Source organism: Papio anubis, chromosome 18, assembly GCF_008728515.1.
Source record: "Papio anubis isolate 15944 chromosome 18, Panubis1.0, whole genome shotgun sequence".
Classification (NCBI taxonomy): Eukaryota; Metazoa; Chordata; class Mammalia; order Primates; family Cercopithecidae; genus Papio; species Papio anubis.
In genome coordinates, this window is record NC_044993.1 from 28224797 (window position 1) to 28248030 (window position 23234).

The 23234-nt window shown below is 35.7% G+C and overlaps 1 protein-coding gene across 1 annotated transcript in view; it reads left to right on the forward strand.

The window, feature by feature from the left end:
• The window catches only part of CDH8 (cadherin 8), a 410980-nt gene extending 398543 nt beyond the window's left edge, over nucleotides 1-12437 (forward strand). Inside the window, exon 14 of the mRNA XM_031658177.1 lies at nucleotides 12425-12437. The gene's annotated coding sequence lies outside the window, so the exon portion shown is untranslated. The remainder of the gene's footprint in view (nucleotides 1-12424) is intronic.
• The last annotated feature ends 10797 nt before the right edge of the window (nucleotides 12438-23234 follow it).

The following is a 23234-nucleotide window of genomic DNA, read 5'->3' on the forward strand; positions in this document are numbered from 1 at the left end:
CTTTGTAAATAGATGTATTTTGTAAATAAAATTTAAGCATCACTATTGGAATCGATAGACATTACTATTAGAATCAATAGAGAAACTGAGGATTTTTAAGATGTGAAGGGATATGATCAAATCTAATATAATTTTCTTCCTTGTAATAGGGTTATATTCAGGATATCACCATCTATTTATTGAGCATCTACACTGCACATAGCTCTGTGATGAGTGTCATTGGGAATAAAGCAGTAGGATAAGTCACAGACCTTGTTCACACAGAGCTAATTGGAGAGATAAATTTAACACACTGAGATAATTAGATGATGTGACCTACCACATATGACAGTATGTAAAGGAAGAGGCAAAGTGTGGGGAAGCTGTCAATTGACATTCAGAAAAAAGAAAAGGTCAAGAAAGTTCAGATGGCTGGAGAAATCAATGTGCAAGAAGTTGAGCTTGTTTTTTCAGGCTTAGTTCCCTATTGAGAAGAGGGCATTTGTGAGACAATGATTGTTCACATAGGTTATCGCAGTAGTCTATGTCTACACTGTCTCCAATCTTCTCCGTCAATTTTTGAAAATCTCTATTATCAAGTAAACATCGTAAAATATCACATCTTAAAATGGCCAAGATCTTAAAATGGCCTTCTAGTCAAGGATACATATCCAAGAATATTTACTTTTCCTTATTTGAATTTTGCTCTTTGCAGTCGTTTTTAATTTGGTTCAGTATATACTTGTAGAGTTTGTGGGTGTTTCAGGTTTTCCTGGAGCGTATATCCTACTCAAAAGAAACTTCTAGGCTGGTTTTAAGGTTCAAGATGGAGAAGAATGGCCTTGCTATATTAATCAATGACCTCCATGCCAACGTAATTCACCCTAGCTTACTCATCCAAATCCTTTCCCTTCCCTTTTGTCAAAATAAGATTCTCCCCCTCAATAGCCTTTGCTGAAGACACTCAGAAATGTCCTTCTTCCTATTAGTACCTAACTACAGACACTATATTTATACTTAGGTTCTCTTCACAGTATTGGGCACAGAGATCAGATGCTAAACCCCCAGGAGTTAAGCAGCCTTCTCGTAAAAGTGGCAAAGTGTATTGAGTGAGTTATTTTACAAATAAAGAAAACAGTCCTAAAAGGTTAATATGTTGGAGATGAAAAAGAATCAAACCAGTTGAACATCTATATTGTCTTTAGGTAACAATGGCTATTGGGGGTGGGGGGGAAAGAATAAAATAGAAACTCAATTCCAAGTAAGCATTTATTTGTCATGTTTATTGAACATGGAAATGATTAAGTACTTTCAGGAAAACAAAGATTTATGTGACACAGTCCTTAGATTGTAATCCTTTAACTTACAGTGACTTGTTTAGTGTTATCCTCTGTAAAATAAACTTGCTCTTAAACTGGGCTCCACAGACATTAACAGTTGGTGTGGCTAATGATCATGAATGAAGAGAAAAATCAGCACACAGTGTCACAGATCTTCCATTATCACTCTCACTGACATCACTTTGTCTTACTTCCCAATATTTTTGCTTGATGTATCAGGTAAACCACAGTGGAAGGAAATGTTTTTGTTTGGCTTAACAACAATTAGCTTGACATTTTTTCAGAAATCCCTTGTAGCTTGTATATACGAATAGCTTCTATTCACTCAAAAAGGTGCACATTTTAATATGATCACATTTTCTGTGACAAAAGAAAAAGAAAATTGGAAAATGATTTTGAAGTTTGTTAAATGGAGTAAAGACAATACTGGAATGTTTTTCTCAATCAAAATAACATAGAGTTTTTGTTCTATAACATTTTGTCTATCTTATCAGGGAGAACATTTACAGGCATGCAGGTGTTTTGTATTCAGTTGTCACAGCCACTGTATGACTGACCTGTAAACCTGCAAGAAATATTTAACAATCTTGTCAATGTTTGCCGTGGGAAAAGGCATTTTCATGTCTTCACGTTTCTTACAACTTGGGATGGTCCTGAAAGTCCCGTGTTGAATTGATGAAGTACTAGACTATTATAGTCTATCAAACATGTAAGTTAGGCTCATATTATTTGTAAATTTGTACATGATAATATTCAGGCATATTCTACATTGAAGAATGTAGAAACCAATTTTTCTAGCAATAGGGTGGTTTTATAATCACTATGATGATTGCAACCAGTGATGCTTTTGTAGTCATACTGCAAAATGATCACTCTCTTCTCTTTTATCCAATGTGGCTGATGTCAAAGGATGGCACACACTCTGCACCAAATTCCTTAATAAGGCATTATAAACACTCTCACAAATATGCTTGTGGGATAATGATGAAGAGGTCCTTAAGATTGTTTTCTAAGATTCGTACTCCCTATTTAGACAGAGACATATACATAAGATCATTAAATCAATTTCCCACACTATGCCCCACCAACTCATCACTAACATCAAGCCTGCTAAAATCCCTCTGATCAATTAGGAGAGAATGTGGTAACCAATACAAAGTTCAGTGATTTGGGAAGGTGTCTTCTAATTACTGAGCTCACGTATAACACAAATGTTCATGACATGGCCATATTGAAAGATGAAGGGTCTTCTCCTGGTCCCCATGAAAGAACCTAATAAGAGTAAGTAATAACTTTCCGGGATCCCACTCTGAAATTGTTCCATGTTCACTGTTTCTGAGTATTTACTTTATGGCCTAGTCTGTTGGCTACTGCTTCATGGGCTGACCTTCTCTGATGCCATGCTGTGACTCACGCATTCTATTTTGCTTCCCACTTTAAGATTGGATGGTGCAGTTCTTTAAAAAAAATTACTGGGTTCTTCTTGGGTGACCCCTTGGATGTAGAAATATGGTCTTTGGGTTTTAAAAGGTTTGTATCTGAGGAATTGAAATATTCGTTTATCAGTTTCTGCAGAATAGCTCCTCTGTATTGCACTATTGGGTAAGGAAAGTTCAGTTTATTCTTATTGGATCTGAAAGGCAGGAAAAGGGGATGTGGGTAATGTCCTGACAGGAAGATATGGCACCCTCAAATTAAGAAATTAAGGATGATTTAATGAGTATATAATTTCATATGTATGGGCATAGTTGAGGAAAACCAAGAAGGGTATGCAGAATGTCACAGCTAACAACAGAAAGGAACCAGCTAATATTATTAGTCCTGACTGGAAAACAAGAATAAGTGGTTGCTGGAATTTGAAAAGGAAGCTAAAGTTTTTATCTGTGGAATAGGAGACAGGACCTATGGCAAAGAAGGGTGATTGTGCCCTTTCATTTTGTCCACTGCTTATGAGGGGCCAGAATAAGGACATAGAAAGAATTAGGCAGGAATAAAGGAAGTAAAATACTGTTGAATTTTGTTAATTGATTAGATATTATGGGATATTATTTTCATAAATTTCTATGCAATGCCAATCAAATAAATGTTATTTTTATCATCATTCTACATATTAAGAAACCGAGAATCTGAAATCTGAAGCAACTAGATCAAAATCACATATCTTCTCCTGATTATAAAGGCTGATATTTATAGCCTTTGAGTGGTTAATTGCTAGCTAATGACATTTCTGGGCAGGAACAAAAACATGATCCCATTTATTTGCACCAACAGTGTTTCTGCAAGATTGTCAAATCATATCCCTTGTGGTGGTAAGTCTTATAAAGTTCTACTTTCAAAGAGAATCAAATCATCTCTTAATTTTCATGGAATCCTTAGTCTGCTATTTTTGCTCATGTCCAGCTTTTTCCCATTCCCTGTGAACAATTTGGGAAGTATCACTGTAGGCTGAGACTCTATTATACTCACAAGACAGATATGTTTAGAAATAAGATTCCCAATATGTTCCCCATTGCCCTTTCTCCTAAACATACATTTGGAAACAAATTCTTTTTGTAACCATTCGAATGAAATTCAATATATAATTCTGGAATATCTCAATACCTCTTACACTTATGACATAGATAATAACCAAATGCAACCTCACGTTTTCCAGAGATTTTGAATATATGCTTGTCCTCAACTATAGGGGCAAAATTATGTTTCCTGAATACACCTGGAAAGAAAAGAAAACATGTTTTTCAGGCAATGATACCAGGAGATAATAGACTATTAAATTATCATTCATAGAAGGGGATTTAGCAAATGTGTGAAATCATCCTCTCCTTACACACTTGGTGCTGGAAGACTGTATACCTGTCTACTGTGAAAAAAGGAAGAAAAAAATAAATAATCTCAATATTTTCACAAACTTGGGTCACAGAGTTGCTTATTCAGCAAAAGCTTATTGGATGCCCTTGACATTTTTCAATGCATCTTTTGGGGGAGAAATATTTTTCTAAATCATACAGAGACACTATAAGAAATAAAGATATCTGAACTACTGTGAGGAAACATTTTGATGTTCTATGAAAGGAAATATTAAAGGAGCCTAATTTCATTGAGTTAGGCAGGAGGTCCTCAAATTAAAAAGAAAAGGAATTTAAGCTAACATTTAAAGGACAAAAGAAAAATTAGGCAGGTCAGGAGAGAAATAAAGAGAGTTAACATCGGATCACAGGGCAGATGATCCTCATGCTGGAAAAGAGCTTGACTAATTTGGAAAAAATTAAATTGTTGTCAGGTTGCAGTGGGAGAAAGGAAATTTAACATGAGATAGAGTTGGAGAAAGAGATAGTGGAAAAATCATATGGGATCTTGTAGAACATTGTGGCAAATATCAATTTTCATTGTTATTCACTTGGGTGGTCATATCTTCATGGCAAGATGACTGTAAGTGCTGATATGGAAAAAGCGAATGAAGAGACAAGTCCAGAAACAAAAACATTTTCTCCTGGAAATAGAATTCTAGCTGTTATTTTTTAATGAGTGAATTCACATAGAAATTAAGGTAACTATTGGGTACTAAGCTTCATACCTGGATGATGAAATAACCTGTACAGCAAACCCCCAAGACACATGTTTACTTATGTAGCAAACCCACACATGTACCACTGAACTTAAAATAAAAGATAAAAAGAAGACAGAGAAGTCCAATATATTTTCATATTTCCTGGACATTTGTATTTCTTTTTTTTTTTTTTTTTAAACGACTTAAAGTTCTGGGATATATGTGCAGAATGTGCAGGATTGTTACACAGGTATACACGTGCCATGGTGGTTTGTTGCACCCATCAACCCGTCATCTACATTAGGTATTTCTCCTAATGCTATCCCTCCCCTAGCACTCCACCCCGCAACAAGCCTGGTGTGTGATGTTCCCCTCCCTGCGTCCATGTGTTCTCATTATTCAACTCCCACTTATGAGTGAGAACATCTGGTGTTTGGTTTTCTGTTCTTGTGATAGTTTGCTGAGAATGATGGTTTCCAACTTCATCCATGTCCCTGCAGAGGACATGAACTCATCCTTTTTTATGGCTTCATAGTATTCTACAGTATCTATGTGCCACATTTTCTTTATCCAGTCTATCACCGATGGGCATTTGGGTTGGTTCCAAGTCTTTGCTATTGTGAACAGTGCTGCAATAAACATACGTGTGCATGTGTCTTTGTAGTAGAAGGAGTTATAATCCTTGGGGTATATATCCAGTAATGAGATTGTTGGGTTAAATGGTATTTCTGGTTGTTCTAGATCCTTAAGGAATCGCCACACTGTCTTCCACAATGGCTGAACTAATTTACACACCTACCAACAGTGTAAAAGCCTTCCTTTTTCTCCATATCCTATCCAGCATCTGTTGTTTCCTGACTTTTTAATGGTCATTATTCTAACTGGCGTGAGATGATATCTCATTGTAGTTTTGATTTGCATTTCTCTGATGACCATTGATGATGAGCTTTTTACTTATGTTTGTTGACCACATAAATGTCTTCTTTTAAGACGTGTCTGTTCATATCCTTTGCCCACTTTTTGATGGGATTGTTCTTTTTTTATTGAAAATTTGGTTAAGTTCTTGTAGATTCTAGATACTAGCCCCTTGTCAGATAGATAGTTTGCAAAAATTTTCTCCCATTCTGTAGGTTGCCTGTTCACTCTGATGATAGTCTATTTTGCTGTGCAGAAGCTCTTTAGTTTAATTAGATCCCATTTGTCAATGTTGGCTTTTGTTGCCATTGCTTTAGGTGTTTTATTCTTCACTTTAAGTAAGAAATGTACCGTTTTAATTAAGAACATATTGTTTGAACTTGTAATTTTACTGCTAAAAATTTATCCTAAGTAAATTAATGGATAGGCTCACAAGGACATGTTTAAAGGATGCTAATCACAGCATTGTTTACAATAGCAAAAAGAAAAAAATGGTGCAAATAGCAAAAGAGACAGTATGTTTGTATAATGAGAAGATTATGTGGTCATATAGTTATTGATATGAAAAGCTTTATATCATGCATTAATTTTAAAAAGCATATTATAAAATATCATATGTAGATTAAGCCTACCATTATTATAAACAATATTAACTTCTCTGTGCCCTATTGGATTTTCATTCACATAGATGATGCATTTATTACTTTTAGAGTCATATAAAAGTCATGAGAACCATTTTTAATCTGAAAATGACAATTATACAAAAGTTCATTTTTATTTCTTTTACTTTCGTCTTCTCTTAATTTATTTTACTACTTGAAAATCATTATTTTCAAAAAATATTTTTTGTGCCTAAATCAGGAAACAATTATTTGTAAGATAATTTTCTAGAATCTGTCTGATTGTATGTCATCTGGAATGCATGTCCCATATTGTTCCTCAAATTTCCTTATTGCTGCCATTCAAAATGTTAGCAATGGGGCATAGTATAAAAATCATCCTTTGGAATCAGGCAGTCTTGAGTTCAAACTCCAGATGCTACTTATTTAACTGAGCAAAATACAGGATAATTATACACACTTTGATTCTAACTGTTTTAAGTCTCTGTAATGCATTTAGTATAGAGTCTACAACACAGAAGGAATTCAGTAATAGCTTTAAGTACTATTACCTCTTAAAAATTTGTCCTTAGAATAAAGTAATCACAAATGAAAGCAAGAATACGTGCCATCTCTCAAACTTGCTTTAGCTTAGCTCACCCAAACAATTATCTTACATATAGCCATTAAAAGTGGTCATTATAATAACAGTTGAAAAACGTTTAGTATATTATGTGAAGACCTTTAATAAAACTAAATTGGTTACTGTGAAAGAGAGAGAGAGAGAGAGAAGGAAAGAAGGTCCAGTACAGTCCAGGTACTGTACTGAGAAAGAATTATAGTAGAAGAGACGATTGCAAAAAAACTAGGAAAGAGTTCAGAGATGTGGAAGGAAGCCCCAGGGAAGGGCCTGATCTGGAGGCCAGGAGAGGAAATATTTGAAGAGTGGTCTACTCGGTCAGGCGCAGTGGCTCACGCCTGTAATCCTAGCACTTTGGGAGGCTGAGGCGGGCTGATGGTCGGGAGATCCAGACCATCCTGGCTAACACGGTGAAACTCCTCTCTACTAAAAATACAAAAAAAAATTAGACGGGAGTGGCGGCGGGTGCCTGCAGTCCCAGCTACTCAGGAGGCTGAGGCAGGAGAATGGCGTGAACCCAGGAGGAGGAGGTTGCAGTGAAGCAACCGCGCCACTGCACTCCCACCTGGGTGGTAGAGCAAGACTCAGTGCAAAAAAAAAAAAAAAAAAAAAAAAAAAAAAAAAAAAAAAAAAAAAAAATGGTCTACTTGCCAAAAAAACCTGAGTAATCTAGAGAGGTGCAGATGCAAAGTATCTATTGAATTTGCCTCCAGTGACCCTTGCAATCCATAGTCAGAGCAGTAGACTGGATTGAATCAAGTAGATTAAACCAAATAAGTGGATGAAAGAATAAAATGGGATCTTAGGAAATAGAGACAGTAGTTATACACATATTTTAGCTTACCTTCAGAAGCAAATTTCTTCAGATAACAGTTTATAAAAATATATGGGACTATAAGATAATATTTTTAATGTTTATATTTGTATATATAAATATTAGAGAAATGGGATCATGCCCTATGTTATTTAGGATAGACCAGTAAATAAAGAGAGTTTGATGACTGGGAATTGAGAGGGATGGCCAAACTGTAGGATCAAAATCCCGGAGCAACATAGAAGAGGTGGAGAGAGGCTGTAGTCCAGAGAAGATGGAGAGGAATTGGCCTTTGACTTGGCATCATTTTCTCAATAAGAGGGAATAACTAATGGATCATTAATTCATCCATTCATTCAAAAAGAAAAAAAAAATGAAAGTATTTGTTAATTTTGTTATGATCCAGCCACTGTGCCAAAGGCTGGGCATGTTTAGGTGAGAAGACCAACATGGTCTCTGTTATCATGGGGCTTTTAGTCAAGCACAGGTTACAGAAAATAAATGAATGAACAAACAAATGAAAAACAAAGTAAAATGAAATGACTTCAAGAAAACAAAAAGGGCCGAGCTTGGTGGCAGGCACCTATAATCTCCTGGGAGAGGAGGATCACTTGAGCCCAGGAGGTCAAGGCCACCGTGAGCTATGACTGTGCCACTTCCCTCCAACCTGGGTGACAGAAAGAGCAAGACCCTCTCTCTAAAAACAACAACAACAACAAAGAAAACAAAAAGTGAGGTTGAATGTAATGAGAGTGATGAGGGGAGGGAGGGAAGTTTAGATAGAGTAGTCAAGGGAGACCAGTATCCTCTTGGAAGACGGGGTGTTTGTGCAGAGACCCCAGTGAATGTGTGAGCTGTTCCAGATCTGAAGGAGGATCGTGCCAAAAAGGCAAAGAATCAAAGAGGAGAGGAGTTTGGAGAGGTATGGCCACCAGAGCTGTCCCTAAACAAAAGCGTTTATATACCACAGCAGGAGGCAGACACTGTTGTAGTTACTTAGGGTTTGAAATCATTTAAAAGAAAAACTCTGATGTTAGCTTATTTAAGGAAGGATCTATTGGCAACCTACCCTGGAGCACTTAACCTTATCTTGCCCCATAATGATTCTTTTTTTTTTTTTTCCCCCTGAGTATTTTGAGGTAAAACTCTGCATGGTGTACTCCCTTACGTCTCTGTTTCAATACTGTATTTAATCTTTTAAAAATATCACCTTTATTTGGCACAGAACTGGTTCTCAAATATATTACAAGCATTATGCCAGTCCCCAATAACTGCTGAAATGCTGTTACCTGATGTTTCAGCTGCTATCAAGTTCCTAGTTGCTTTGAGACTGTTTTCCATCTCATTAGTATAATGATAGAGTTTACAGTTATCTACAGTATGTAATTACATCCATTAATAGTAACACTGCATTTTTACATTAATTATAATGAGAATTAATGAATAGTTATGTGGATTTTCAGCTACAGGGAAAAATTTTGGTATCGATTATTCTTATATAGCTAAAGACGAATTTATGGACAAATTTACCTCAGTAATTCTTTTACGAAAATATGAGATTTCAAGTTCCAGTAACCATGAATTATGAAATTTAAAAAATATATAAAATGAGAAATTAGAGCCTGTAACTGTACATGAAAGAGGCTTATTGTAAGAGGAGACAGCATGGAAAGGTGTTAAGAAGAAGTAGCTAGACCATTATTAGAAGCCATTATCTGCCACTTTCAAACTCTTGTTTAAACCCTTTCACCCTTTGTTTCTTCCTCCTTTGTAAGTTAAGGCTTATGATGACTACTGCCCCAAACTGCACCAATTTAAAGAAATAATTTTGGAAATTTTCAGTGGGCTGCCTGGCACATTGCAAATACTCTACAAATGGTAGTTGTGTATATGGAGAATATGGAAGCAATGTCAATGAATAAAGGCTTAAGAAATATTATTTTTCCTTAAACATGCAAGAGAAGGCAAAATCTTGGTTTAAAACTGTATTCTTTGATGTCCAACAGGACAAAAATGGACCAGTAGTGTAAGTGAGGCTGAGAGAGGCAGGAGGTGGCTGTGGAAACTGTATTTCATGGCCCATAAAATCAGAGCGGCATTACAAGTTTGAATGGAAGACCAACCGCAGTTAAAAAGTAAATTCCCTCCTGGCATGCATATTATCCATAATAAGGCAAAATGAATTTACAAGCATCTCACTGACATGCAGGGGAGTAAGATACTAAAATTATTCTAGGTGCCCAAGGCCGGTTAAAGAAAAATTAATGTGTTATAGAAATTATTACTAATTTAGGACTTGCAAAATGCTTTCATGGGTTTACATGCAGCCTTGCTCCCTAAATACTTCCTGTCTTTTCATCCCTCCCTTTCTCTCTCCCTCCCTCCATCCCTTCTCTCTCTCTCTCTCTCTCCTACAAACCCCTCTGGTTCCTGAAAGTGAAGGCTTTTGCTCCAAAGGCTTTCAGGATGCTGTGATTCATGATGCAAATAGATGGGAATGTTTTGTCCCTTTTGATGTTTGCACTTTACATCCTAATTATCTGAACTTCTCTTATTAAATTATCAAATCCTGTGACAACCATTGTCGTCATCAGGGCAGGGATTATCATTCCCATTTTTGTGTCTGGCAAATATTTGCCTTGGATGCTATTAAGCTACGTGATCCTTCCCTCATCCAGTTAATCACAAAGAAAATAGAAGGCAAAATATCTGAGCAATCAGTGTGGTCAGGAACAATTCTCTACATGAATTTCTCTTTCTCTTATCCACTGCCTCAAATTAAGAGCACATCAGCATTATAAAGAAAGGAAAATACCTTGATGGTTTCCAAATCTTGAGAAAGCACAGGATCATTCAGTAATGAGATTTCCATTCCCTCTTGTACTTCCTAGGCAGGGGAGTGTCCCATGCAGATGGCTGTCAAGCAAGCCTGGGAACAATATCACCAGCAAAAGTTGCCTGATGGAGACAGAAAAAGACAGAAAATCTCTGTCCTCTGCCTGCAGATTTGAAGTGACCTCTGCTTGAAGTCTTTGCCTTCATTCGCAGAAAATTCCTTGCTTCACGTTTGGAGACGTGGGCTCGAGAGAGGCAGGCTAATGTTCTCTAAATTGGGTTTAAGATTAGACCTCCACTCTAATATCCAGCTACGTTTAGAGTCTTAAAGAATCCTAATTTCCTCCAAAGGGAGCCTAATTTAATCTCCCTTCCAGGTGGGCTCTTGAAAATGTGCTGCAACATAGACAGGCCCTCGACCTCTCCCTCCACCTTCAATCTTTCACTTAGGTTATCCTAATCGGCTATCCCTGCATGAATCAGTAAGTGGTGATTTGTGAGAAGATTTCGTTTGGGTATCATATGCTACCATGTCTGTTAGATACATGACCCAATAAAAAAATATTGGCTCATTCCAGAAAAAAAATGATTTTGAATTTATTAGAAAATCCACTGTTTTGCTGAATCTCCTCCCCAGCTGCAGAAAAGCAACAAGCTTACCGCAATAACAAGAACACATGACTATCTAGGTCTTTAATAAAAGAGAGGCCAATTAAAAGGTCAGAGAGCAATTGAAAATCAAGACTCAAATAGACTTTAAATCAAATAGCCTTAAGGTGTAGTTGGAGAGCATTTTCCTTAACCATGCTTCCTTCTCTTCTTGTAGTAAAGCATAAAATACAGACTTTCGAAACATTGAATCAAAATATTACATATTTTAACCTTGTAAAATTGTTAACATTGATTTTTAAAGAGAGTAACAGAGCAAAAAGATATGAGATGTAAATATATATATTCTCTTGACATATCCATTCATTCACTAGTTTAACAAATATTTATTGCCATCTTACTCTATGGTACGCATTGTTCTAGACACTTGCATAAGATCCCTAAACAAAAGTGCCATATTGTCTGCCATCTATGGACTTACAGTATTGTGAGAGAGATAGACAATAAACAACAATACTCTGTTGTATCCACTGAATGTTAATCTTATTTTGACACTATGCTAGTTTTTTAAAAATCTCTCTGAATCTATTTATTCACTAAATCACTACATAAGGCTTTTAAAAGTCAAATTGGTGTGTGATGTGTATGTGTGTATGGGTGGTGGGGTGGATAATGAAAGCACAGCAATTTTCCTAAATTCAGATTTTAACTAATTTATAATATATAAATAAGAAAACTTAGGAATAAAATTCCAACAGGTATTTCTGACTCTGAAGTCATCCTATTACTGTTATCCTGCAACACCTCTAAGAAACAATGCTGCTGACATAAATGGATAAAAATGAAATTGCTTTTTTCCTAATAACTTATTTTTTTCTTTTGTGAATTCTCTGTATTCTGATAGAATTCAATGACTTCTCCTTTCCTTTCCTTTTCTTTCCTTCCTTCCTCCCTTCCTCCTTGTCTTTCTCCCCTTTCCCTTCCTTTCTTTCATTTTTTCTCCCACTTTTTAACTAATAAAATATAAACAAAAGGAAGCTTTAAGATCACTGAGAATGCTTAGTTTAAAATATTAGATACAGATTTTTGTTTCTGTTGATTGTTTATTTTTGTTTTCTTGACCCTTCAGCTACTTTTCTTTTATAGGAAAAGAAGTTGAACAGGTTGCTTTTTGTTTGTTTGTTTCATTTTGTTTTGTTTTTGAGACAGCATCTTATTCTGTCACCCAGGCTGGAGTGCTGTGGTGCAATGACAGCTAACTGCAACCTCTGGGCTCAAGCAATCTTCTCACCTTAGCCTCTCGAGTAGCTGGACCACAGGTGCACACCACCACAGGCAGCTTATTTATTTATTCATTTATTTATTCATTCATTCATTCATTTATAGAGATGGGGACTCACTGTGTTGCTCAGGCTGGTCTCAAACTCCTGGGCTCAAGCAATCCTCCCACTTCAGTCACCCAAACTGCTCGGATTACAGGAACGAACTACTGTGCCTGGCCATGTTTTTTTGCTTTTTTTCCTGTTATTATCCTTCCTCTTAAAAAAATTATCAGGGACTCCATTTACTTCCAGAATCAAGTTCTTACCTAGAATTATTGGACTTAAGATTCTTGAACAACTGGACTCTAACCTATACTGATTTTAACATTAACAAAAACACATTTTCTACCTTGCAGTAACAACTGTAATTCCATTGATCGTACAGATTGAACATGGTGTGAAAGTTCATCTATCATTGTCCTTTCTCCATCTTATTTATTTTTTATAAAATGGCAATTCTTCCTTCTCACCTTATTTTCAGGATTTCTGTACAGCTCTCTCTTCCTGTGTTGTCAGAGTGACTTGCTGTCCAGTCTAAGTCTGCAGAGAACTTAGAGTCTTTTGCTCTGGTGTATATACTTGTCTGAGATAACAGATTCCAGTACTTAAGAGAAGGGGATTATGGGAAACAACATCTGTAAGAAAGGCAACTATTTCCTGAGGTCACACACACACGCACACACATTCTTCAGACCTAAAACAGTGTTTCTGTGGGACTGCTTCTTCCCCAACTCCATGCACAGCTGGGAAGTATAGACAATTAATGCAAAGAAAAAATAATTGCTTTTCTTATGTTTAACTTTCTTACTGAGCCCATTGAACTTTCTTTACTGAAAACCTATCTTATAATAAATAATCTTGTCAGCACAAAATAAGCCAATTATAAATACAATAATTTTCATATGTAATACAACAACTTTTAATAATTTTTCAGTTTTTGGTTGTTTCTGTCCCCTAGATATTTACTAAACATATGTATACAGCTTTAACCTGCAAATTAGAGGCCAGAAACCCCCACTCAGTTTTCTAAAAATATCTCGGTATCTCCGTAATATCATTTCATTTACATTGTTATATCCTGAGACTGAAAGCTTCCTATTTCTCCTGTCTCTTTTCTGTCTTGCTTATACTTGCCAGTTACATTCTCAATTGCTATGCCACTCTGCCCTTTCTTTTTATATCATCAGAAAACAATGAAAAAGAAAAATGAAAATCTGCAGGTCGAGTTAGTTGCCATCTTTTCCAATTTATGTGGCAATTTTGTATTGGCGATGTAAAGTTTCTTTAATACAGTTAATTTTCAAAAAGTATCTGTTTTACACAAGGTATAGACACACACTGGTCATTTGCTACTCCAATTTCACCATTGATAAAAACAAGGATTCCACTGAATTTTAGTTTTACATAAAGTATATCAAGGCAATAACCCAAATTGCCATTTCTACCTTTTCTAAACTCAGTTCTTTCCATGTAACCCCTTGGCCACTTCTACCTCTATGGCTCCACATATATGGTTTTCTTCTATCTTGAATATCATAATTATACCTTGTTTCTTGTGCAAGCAGAAAATCCAGTTTTTCCTTAGGGAACAATGCCATTGTAGAGGCTTTCTTAACTCTCAGGACCTACACTTCTACAGACAGAAATAGAGATGGCTGCATCTGAAATGCCATGGTGGCACATTGTCTCTCAAGGTGACACATACCACAACAGATGGAATAACAGTCATTCTTAAACCCATCCACTCACTAGATCATTATATTCTTAGATAAATTAGTCCTATGTATGTTCCCAAGGCATAGCAGAGAACTACACAAATGGTTCACATACAGTGAATTTTGGCCCCGTGTTTTGGAGTGCTGCCCTGTTTCTCCAATCATACCTCAGATGAAAATTGCATTGACAGTAACAATAATAAACCCTGGAGACTGGGGAGGGGAAACTAATTCTTAGATTTACTGCATCATGTTAATGACAATGTCCAATATTTAACAAAAGACATAAAACACGAAATAAAATAGTATAGTGTGCCTCCCCAACACAAAGTCAGCCAATATACACTGTTCCTGAGGAAGCCCACGTTGTACTTACTAGACAGACTTTAATAAGTTATTATAAATATGTTTTTAAAATAACTAAAGACAACTATGTCTAAGAATTAAAGCTTAAGAACACTGTCTCGCCAAATAGATAACATGAATAAAGAGAGATAAATTACAAACCAAAAAGAAAAAAACGGAAATTCTAGTTTCATAAAGTACAATGACTGAAATGAAAAATTCACTACAGTGGCTCAATAGTAGTTATGAACTAGCAGAGAAAAGGATTATGAACTTGGAGATAGGTTGGTAGATATTATGTAATACAAAGAACAGAAAAAAAAAAAAGAAAAACAAATGAGCAGAGCATCAAACCATTAGAATAGCCTCAAGGACAACAATATATAAATAGTGGAAATCCTAAAAAGTGAGGAAAAGGAGAAAGCAACAGAAAATATATTTAAAGAAATAATTTCTGAAAACTTGATGCATTTAATGAAAAACATTAATGTACATATCCAAGAGCTCCACAGACCTCAAGTGAGATAACTCAAAGACATTCACACAAAGATACCAAGACTCTTTTTTTTTTTTTTTTTTTTTTGAGACGGAGTCTCGCTCAGTCGCCCAGGCTGTAGTGCAGTGGCGCGATCTCAGCTCACTGCAAGCTCCACCTCCCAGGTTCATGCCATTCTCCTGCCTCAGCCTCCGAGTAGCTGGGACTACAGGTGCCCACCACCACGCCCGGCTGATGTTTTGCATTTTTAGGTTTCACCGTGTTAGCCAGGATGGTCTCGATCTCCTGACCTTGGGTTCCGCCCACCTCGGCCTCCCAAAGTGCTGGGATTACAGGCGTGAGCCACCGCGCCCAGCCTACTCTACTTTCAATAACATATACCACAAATAGTAAGAAGTTAACAAAGATATAAAAGACTTAAACAACACTATAAAACATTTAGTCTTAACAGATAACTCACACAACACCACACTCAACAGCGGAATATGCATTCTTCTCAAGTAAAGAAAGAATATTATCTAAGATACACTATAAGATACAAAATAAATAAATTAAAAACGGTTGAATTAATACAAAAATTTTCTTTTACTAGGACAAATGAAACTGCAATATGAGAAAAAAATTGGGGAAATTCACAAATACATAGAAATTAAACAATGCCCTCCTAAGTAATCAATGAATAAAGGAGAAATAAGATAAATTAGAAAACATTTTGAGATAAATGAACACAGAACACTATCTACACAAATTTATGAAATACAGCTAAGGCAGCATTTAGAAGAAAAACAATACCCCTAATTTTAAATTTGGATTAGACGATGTTTTCTTATATATGACACTAAAACACAAGCAACAAAAAAAAAAACATAGATATATTGGATTCCATCTATATTAAAAATATTATGCCCCAAAGGATACCCTCAAGAAAAAGAAAAGACAACCAAACAAATAAGAAAAAAAAAAAAACAAAAACAAAAAAAACACTTTGCAAGTCATATATCTGACAAAGGACTTGTATCAAAAATATTTAACAAAACTTCTTCAACTCAATGACAAAATGATAAATAATCCAATTAAAATGGGCAAATAATTTCAATAGATATTTCCCCCCAAAAGATTTAAATATCCAATAAGCACATAACAATGCTCAACATTGTTATTCTTTAGAGAAAACAACTCAAAACCCCAAGACACACACTGAGATGACAAAGGTTGGTGGGGATGTGGAGAAGTGGAGTCTTTGTACGCTGCTGGTGGGACTTAGCAATGACACATTCATTTCGGAAAACTAAAAATGAGAAACATGAGTTTCTTATGACTAAGCAATTGAACTCATAGGAATACACTCAAAATAATTTAAAACATACGTCTACATCAATGTTAATAGCAGCACTGTTCATTGTAGCCAAAAAGTGGAAACAACCCAAATATCTATAAACAGATGAATGAATCAATACAGTATAGCATATTCATACAACAGAATATTTTCCAGTCAAGAAATGGAATGAATTATTGATACTTGGTACAACATGGATGCACTTTGAAAATATCCTATTAAGTGGAAGAAGAAAGACAAAAAGACTACATATTGTCTGAATTCATTTAACTGAAATGCCCAGAAAAAGAAAATCTGTAAGACATGGAAAGAATATTAATTTTTGCCAGAGGCTGTAGCGGGAAAGGGAAGGATGATGAACAATGACAGCTAAGGTGTATGTTTTTTTTTTTAATGGAGTCATGAAAATGTTATAAAATTAGACAGTAGTTATATACAACTCTTTGAGTTCAGTAAAAGCCATTCAATTACATACTTTAAAGGTATATAATTTACACTATAATTCTATAGTAGGTGAAACATATTTCAATAAAAATGTTATTTAAAAAATAATGCAGCTTGAATTCTACATTTATTTGTGTGGTTAATTAATTTATGCCTTCTTCGAAATATTGAGTCTCACAAGGACAGAAACATTTGTTTTTCACCCTTCATCCCACAACATCATTATTGAATCCACTGTATCTGAAGCGATTCCTATCACTCGGTAGGCATTGAAGAAATGTTAAAAGAGTAGTTCTTTTAAAGTGTGGAATGAAATTTGTATATGGCAACACAATTCCATGCTAGACCAATCATATCCTCATAAGACCGGAATGTCCTTGGCCAACTTCAGGGGGAAAAAATAGCTGTTTAATAATTTATTTTTATTAAATTCATTCTCATTTCCTGATCTGAAATGAAAAGAATTCCCTTAATTAACAGTCATGAGCCACATCATAGTATGCATGATTGAAATAAGAACAAAATGCTAAAATAGATTTCTTTTCTAAACAAATCGGTCCTCTGTTTTTGCTTATTCCATTTTACTTAATAAGATAACCACTGCAGTTATGCAGGTGACAAAAATCAGGTCAAAGTTACAATCACTCACAAGCCATTTATCAAAGGACCTTGGGAAAATTAGTGCTTCTAGTTTGCCCTGTAAAAGGTTTTACTCTGGGCCCGGCGCGGTGGCTCAAGCCTGTAATCCCAGCACTTTGGGAGGCCGAGACGGGCGGATCACGAGGTCAGGAGATCGAGACCATCCTGGCTAACACGGTGAAACCCCGTCTCTACTAAAAATACAAAAAAACTTAGCCGGGCGAGGTGGCGGGCGCCTGTAGTCCCAGCTACTCGGGAGGCTGAGGCAGGAGAATGGCGTAAACCCGGGAGGCGGAGCTTGCAGTGAGCTGAGATCCGGCCACTGCACTCCAGCCTGGGTGACAGAGCGAGACTCCGTCTCAAAAAAAAAAAGGTTTTACTCTGGAAGAGTGGCAAGTATATTTTGTACTATTATGGTTTATATATCATTTGACCAACAAGTGTAAAATCACTGGCTGGCAAAGGCATGCTTTGCTCTCACAATATTCCTGATAATTGATAGATAAAGCTAGCCTGGGAATCACTCTCCAGTAATAGCAGTGATGTCTTAAGCTGCGTAGGCTTGCAGTTTACCCTGGATTCACTCTGACTGTGACTTCAGATTCTCTGTATCTTAAAATTCCAGCCTATTTTCAGAACAGTGTTTTGTTTCTTTTTTTGCCAAGGTTAAAAATGTGTACATTTCAAAATATCATCCAGTACTCAAAATATCCACTGAGTTTTTCGTTAATCATTGAAAATGTTAAGCAGTATAACAACTGATATCTTACACTAACTGTGGCATAGCAGGTGCTTTGCATACTTTATAAACCATATTCTCAAAATACAGATGAACAAACTAAGACCTCAGATTGTTCAGATAATTAATCAGTGGGAGAAGGCTTTATCCCACGGTGGAAGGAATTGGATTCAGACACAGCTGAGTTTCTTTACTTATGTTCATTACACCATTGGTTCTCAACTGGGAATTAATAACTTTGCCACAGGGGACATTTGACAATGTCTGAAGACATTTTTGGTTGATATTATGGGGTAGAGAGTACTATTGTCATTTAGTAGGTAAGGCTAGGAATGCTGCTAAACATCATCCAAGGCACAGGACAGCCCCCCACAGCAAAGAATTATATGGCACAAATATCAATAATGCTGAGGTTGAGATATCCTGCATTACATCAATGGCTCCCGACTTCTAATGTACATGAGAATCACCTAGAGAAGTTAATAAACACTGACACATTTTCTGAAGAGGTTTTGATTTAATTTATCTAATATGCAAGCAGGATATTGGAATTTTTTAAAGACTCTCATTGAATCCAACTGAAGCCAAATTAGAGCACTATGATAGTATGATAGAAAACCTCATTGCCTCTATACAAGTTGAGGCTAAGATACTACTCATCAGTTGGGACATTTCTATAAAAACTTCCTCGAATTATGGGGACAAGTTGGGGTATGGTGGTGGTAAATGACCTTCTACTTCACTCCAACTGTTTTGCCAAAAATGAATTCAAAGACCAATTTGTTCATCAGCAGACTTCAGGTGGTGATGGTCCATTGGGCCTAAACTAGAGAACACATCACTAAGAGTTGTTTGTCAGCTATCTTAAGTCCTTAGTAGTAGAATTAGAAATTAACAAGCTTCTAGGAAATCTCTTAGGAGTCTGTATCTACAACACAGTTTCCAAACAATCACTATTTTGTAATTTTTGAGTCCAAAATCACAGACATATTCTACTTTACGAATTCTCCGTAGAGTCTCTAAATCTACTGTCATTATTCTACTTCCTGCCCTGTGCCCTGGGAGGATGATGTCTGCAGACTACACACACTGGGTTTCCTTGCCTTCTGTCTCCCTTGTTTCTTGTCTACATTTTTGCTGGTGGTTGCATCCCAAGATGCTTTACTATCACATCTTATAAATTGACTTTTCATTAAAGTTTCTTTGAACACCGCTTTGGAATGTACTAACATTTCCTTGATGACAAGGAAACTAATGAAAACAAGGCTTCATAGAAAAAAGTGCTTATTAGTATTATTATTACTTTACCCTTATAGTGGCTTTTTTAAGAATTAAATTTAAAAATTAAACACACATTTTATCATATGCATGCCCAACAACATCATCAAGAAGCAGAAGTCCTTAACCAAATCTTTTGCATCTAGATCACATCCAGTTCATGTCAACACAAGTTAGATAATGGATTTTAGCTTGTCTAAGCCTCAGTTTTCTCCTGACAATTCACGAGGAAAAAATTCAGACAAGGTTTTTGAACTTCAGAACTTGAATCCTAAACACTGAAATATACCAATCTTCATATAGTATTTTTAGTTTGCTAGGCTTCTTTTATAGTAATTTTCTGGAGCGTCTATTTTTGGAGCAGGAAGTGGGGCTAGAGGTTTTGAGGGTATAGGCATTTTATAAGTCAAGGTCCAAAGGAAAAGAAAATCTCAAAATATAGTAGTTTCGAAAAAGTTTATTTTTAATGGACTGTGTAAAAATAAGAAATATGCATTCTGACCTTAATCAACTCCCTATTCCGCTCTCCAAATGGGGGTCCCATGTCCTACCACACTCAGAAGCACAAGGATAGAGAAAGCCATTGGTATACTCACAGGTGCTACTTCTGGAATTAAGAAAATAATAAGAAGGGTAGGAGGCATATCTGGAGGGAAAAGGCAAAGCTGGTTGACGCAGTGGTCATTTGCTACTGGCTACTCATTTATATATATTTCTTAACTTACACAATGTTTTCACCTGAAATACTTCATTAGCTCATTAAACTTTAGATAAGGTATCTTAAATGTAGCATTTAGAAATTCTGTAGAAGATACATAAACCAATAGTTCATGTTTTGTAAAACAAATCCCAATCCCATGAAGTTACTGACCAATTAAATGTCTCCCAAATATAAAATTAAGTTTGTATTTTTATTTCTTCCTTTCTTCATTTATTTATTTGTTTTTAACATTTTTCATTTAAAATTATTATGTGTCCATTATAGCTGTATCTATTTATGGGCTATGTGTGGTATTTTTATATAAGCATACAATGTGAAATGATCAAATCAGGGTAATTAGGATATGAATCATCTCAAGCATTTACATTTTTGATTAGGATTTCCAATTCCACTCTTCTAGTTATTTTGAAATAAACAATAAATTATTATTAACTATAGTTGCCAAATTGTGCAACAGAACACTAAATCTTATTCCTTCTCGCTTTCTTCATTTCTATATCCCGCATTTACTTACTCCTTCATTAATTTAACAAAAATTCACCAGCACCTTTATTGAATAGCTATGATATGTTGACCCAGAGGGCTTAATTTTGACAGACATGATCTCTGCTATTTACAATATAATGGAAAACAATTAGGTTTGAAAAAATGAAACATCATTTATTGGGATATTTTTTGAAGTGTGTTACATCAATGTCATTAAACTGTAAGTAAACACACTTTTGTTCAAATTTTTAATTTTTCTGATTATGAAATGATTATAGGATGTATGATTTATGAACCAGAGTCTAGAACTCAACTTCTTGACGTCAAGACCATTGCTTTTTACAAACTAAGTTACTGACTCTTGAGAGTTTTGTTATTAAGAATTGATCATCCTTATGTGTAAATGATGTTTCATATTGGAGTCTTTTCCTCCCTGTTTTATAAAAATATTTCAATCTTCACTTTTATTAAACATACACCATATTTATTTCTCTGAAGACCTGGAATATAATTTTAAGAGATAAAGAATGACTACAGGAAATTCTTTACATTCTGACAACAATTAGCCAAACCATAGAACGCAGGTAGTTTAAAATGAGCTTCTTAGATTTTGAATAATCATATAACTGAAACTTAAAATTGTGAATTTATTCAACTATAAGTTATTTTTAATATTATGAACTCCATAATTTGTTCTGAACAATTTGATCCAATCTAAATAAATTGGAAGTATCTACAAACTGTACAGGCAGATATTTCTTTTCTTTTTTCTTTTCTTTTTTTTCCTTTCCTTTCCTTTCCTTTCCTTTCCTTTCCTTTCCTTTCCTTTCCTTTCCTTTCCTTTCCTTTCCATTCTTTTCCTTTCCTTCTTTCTTTCTTTCTTGAAGAATAAGACCACGTAATAAAGCTGCAAGAGTGGGACACTCCATTATGTACTTTCTAAATAGGTAATTCTTCCATTATTGATGTTGCCCTCATTTTAATTAATCACCTGGAGGTAGGAACAGGGACTTCAGAGTCTTGTGTTGGATCTGGAAGTTGATCTGAGCATTACTGTTTAGAGGGGAAGAGTGTTTTCCCACGTAAGACATCAGAATCTTAATTCAGACAACAGATTAAGCCACACGAAAATAAATAACTATGTTAATAAGTACTCCAAAAGTCTTAAAGAGAAGCTCAATTGCTGGAAAGAACCTACTGAAACCAAGAGTGTACATTCAGACAAAAGATGAGGATAATAAATCAGATTTCATATGGGGTCTCCCTTGCTCTGTTCATGGAAAACATTATTCAACTCCTTAACGTGACCCACTAGATTGTGCAGAAATTATTCTCAGAGCAGTTTTTTCACTCTTACTCCTGCTCCTCTTCACTGAGGCTCTCCAGCCACACAGTCCTTCTCTTTGTTCCTGGAATAGGCAAGCTTATTGATGCCTCAAAGCTTTGAACTGACTGCGTCCTCTTTCTGGAGCGCTCTACCTCACAAGGACGGCTCCTTATCTCCATTCACATTTCAGTTCATACACCACCTCCTCAAAGGTCTCTTTGTCATTATTCTGTTGTATTTCTTCTTTTGATCTGTCTGATATTTTATCTGAAATCCTGTCATGTATCGGTTCATTTATCTATCCCTGTCTTTGCAGCTAGAATTAAGTATCAGGAGAACTGGATCTGTGATTGATTCATCATTGTTCTTCTGGTGCCAAAAGTAGAGCGTGACTCAAGGCATGTACTCAATAAATATTTCTTGAAATCCTGGTTTGTGAGAGGCAGTCTCATGGAGTGATCAGCACCGTAAGGTCTGGAGTCATAGTCTCCAGATTCAAAACCTTGTTCTGCTACTTCCTAAATATGTAGCCTTGGATGGATGTCTCAGTCTCTTTACCTCTAAAATTGAAATAATACCTACCTTACAAGTTGTTTGGAGAATTAAACAGATTTATATTTGTAAAGTGTTTCAGATCATGCCAGACATACATCATAAAGGAAAATACTTAAACATACATGCATATAAGACAACATATGTAGCATAACATAGTCCATGCCAGGCAAGTGTTAGATAGCTAACACTAACACTGTTGTAGAATGCCTGTATGCGAGTATATGTGTGTGTGTGTGTGTCATGCCCATAATTTCTGTGAGTAATTTTAGAGTCTTTCTCAAAATAGCTGTGCCCACTACCACTTAACGATGATTCTGCATCACCACCTGAGTTGAAACGTCTTTGCCGTTACTCCTCTGAAGAGCTACCTGTTCACATGTGTGTGCATGTGTGTGTGTGTGTGTTGTTTTGATACTAATTTTAAAGATGGTTTATTTGATTTCTTAAATAGTTGCAAATTAAGAAAATCATGGACATTTCAGAGAAAACATGACCCAGAAACTAAGGCCATAGGTGGGAAGAGTCTTAATACTTTTAAAGCTTCAGAGAGGGC